Below are 2,670 nucleotides of genomic sequence, written 5' to 3' on the forward strand. Positions count from 1 at the left end.
GGCAGGCGCGGGGGGCGTGGGGCCTGTGAGGAGTGCTGGCTTGCTCCGAGGCCACGCGCGCCGAGGCAGGCTGGAGACCAAGGCGCCGCTGCGGGCGTGGGGCGGGGCTCCGACTCCACCAGGCCGGGTGACCTCAAGCCGCCTCCTGCCCTTTCTGGGCCTCGGGGTCTCCATCTGCCCTGGATGCAGCCCTGAACCCTTTCGGAGCTGGGGTCTCGCTCCGTCGCCCATGCGTGGCGTGATCACGGCTGACTGCAGGCGCAGCCTCCTGGGCTCAAGCATCCTCTTGCCTCAGCTTCCCAGTGGCTGGAACTACAGGTGCACACCCCCACACCTGGTTAGTTTTTTGGTTTTTTGTAGAGACACGGTATCGCTGTGTGGCCCTGGCTGGTTTTGAACTCTTGGGCTCGAGCGATCCTCCCACCTCGGCCTCCCAAAGTGCTGGGATTACAGGTGTGAGACTGCGCCTGTGATGTAGAATGGACGACAGGGCCGGGCCCCAGCTTCAAGCTCTGGGCGTGCAGGAGAACTGGGAATGGGGGGCCGCTGGTGTAGCCTTTGAATGGCTGGACCTGGGAGAGGACACCCAGGCCAAAGCCCTTTCCGGTGGCTTGCAGGTGTGACCCCACATCCCTGCTCCCAGGGCCACCTGCAGGACGCCGGCCCCCACCCCAGCAGACGCCGGAGAGAGATGAGTAGCAACAAAGTAAGTGTCACTTCACTTCTCCCCGCCTGAGCCTCTCACTCTCCGCCGTGGAACGAGCGCCCTCGCGCCTGCCTCAGACCCACGCCGCCATGCTTCTCTCCTTCCCGCCAAAAACCAGCAAATGCCTAGGCGCCCGGTTTGATCCCTGCTTTGGCCACTGATCTGCTGGGTGGCTTGGGGCAAGCTCCTGCCTGTCTCTGGGCCCAGGGTCAGCTCTGCCCTCCTAGGTTTGCCTGGTCTGTGCGTGGTAAAGGACCAGCTGTGGTGACCGTGGAGGACTGTGCAGGAGACCGTGGGACAGGGGTGGGGAGCGGGAGGTGGGAGGGACAGTGGCCAGAGTCAAACAAGATGTGACACAACCTTCACATCATCCTGAAGATGTCAGGATTCATTCATTCATCCTTGCTTTCTTGAGCACCTACTGTGTGCCCAGCTCTGCACACTCCTTCTCTAGAAGCTTCTGCAGCCTTGGCAGAGGAAAAGTTGTTTTTTTTTTTTCTGAGTTGGGGTCTTGCTCTGTCACCCAGGCTGGAGTATGGTGGCATGATCATGGCTCACTGCACTCTCAACCTCCTGGGCTCAGATGGTCCTTCTGCCCCAGCCTCCCAAGTAGCTGGGACTGCAGGCGTGTGCCACTGTGCCCGGCTGATTATTTTTGAGTTTTTTTAGAGATGAGGTCTCACTGTGTTGCGCAGCCTGGCCTCTTCTCCTGGGCTCAGACAGTCCTCCTGCCTTCGCCTCCTGGGTCGCTAAGACTGCAGGTGTGTGGAAGAGTTTGTTTTTTTTTTTTGAGTTGGAGCCTCACTCCGTCGCCCAAACTGGAGTGCAGCGGCCGCTCCCGGCCACCGCAGCCTTGACCTGCTGGGCTCCGGCGATCCTTCCACCTCAGCCTTCCAAGTAGCTGGAACTACAGGCATGCGCTACCACGCCCGGCTGATTTTTGATTTATTGTAGAGATGAGGTCTCACCAAGTTGCCCAGGTGGGTCTCGAACCCGCGGGCTCCGGCAATCCACTCACCTCAGCCTCCCAAAGGCACGGGGTTACAGGCTGAGCCACCGAGCCCAGATGGGAAGAGTTTAATGTAAAGAATTATCAGCCCTAACAGGGCCTAGGAGTAGCGAGGGTTTGGAACTGTACGGAATGCAGGAATAGCAGGTATCAGTCACAACCTCCCCAAAAGCTGACATCCCGGCCACGGCCCCTGGATGATTCCAGTGCAAAACTGCCTTAGAAGGGGAAGCTGCTGGCCTCTGGTGCTGCAGGCAGGTGGGTGCGCTGCAGGAACCTGAGAGGTGTGGCCCAGCAGGAGCCAGGGTGGTCTGCCTGAGTGTTGCCAGCCGCTGGCACTGCTGGCTTCCAGGCCCTGGGGAAGATGCCCTTGCTGGGAAAGCCACACGCTCTGCAGGCGCCCCCAGCAAGCCCACCTGAACCAAGAAGGAAGCCCTGTTCCTTCTGTTGTGTCTCTCCAGCGCCCTCTAATTGGTAGTGGAAAACATTCCAGGGGCCCAGATCCACTTCCGCAGAGCAGGCAAAAAGGGTGAACTTGGAGCTGAGAGTTACCCCTGGGGAAGAGGTAGACATTCACACTCAGATGTCCACTGTCTCTAGACACTCCCTTAGCTGCAGCTGTAGGGAACCCTGACACCCACATCCAATTCAGATGCTCCGTGAGAGCCTGCAGGACCCAGAACCTGCCAAGGGATCTGGGATGCAGTGGGGTGTGAGGCTGACCCAGTCCCAGCGCTCATGATCCCCGTCCTCAGAGTTCATGGTCTGATTGGAGGGATGGCAGCCGGTTTACACGTAGGTAGATTTTTTTTTAAAAGCTGAGATGAAGCCGGGCTCGGTGGCTCAGCCTGTCATCCCGTGCCTTCAGGAGGCTGAGGTGAGTGGATCGCCTGAGCCCGCGGGTTTGAGACCCGCCTGGGCAGTGAGACCTCATCTCCACAATAAATCAAAAAAT

The sequence above is a fragment of the Carlito syrichta genome, unplaced genomic scaffold (genome assembly GCF_000164805.1).
Source record: "Carlito syrichta isolate Samal-C Ts95f unplaced genomic scaffold, Tarsius_syrichta-2.0.1 Scaffold113644, whole genome shotgun sequence".
In the NCBI taxonomy this organism is placed as follows: domain Eukaryota; kingdom Metazoa; phylum Chordata; class Mammalia; order Primates; family Tarsiidae; genus Carlito; species Carlito syrichta.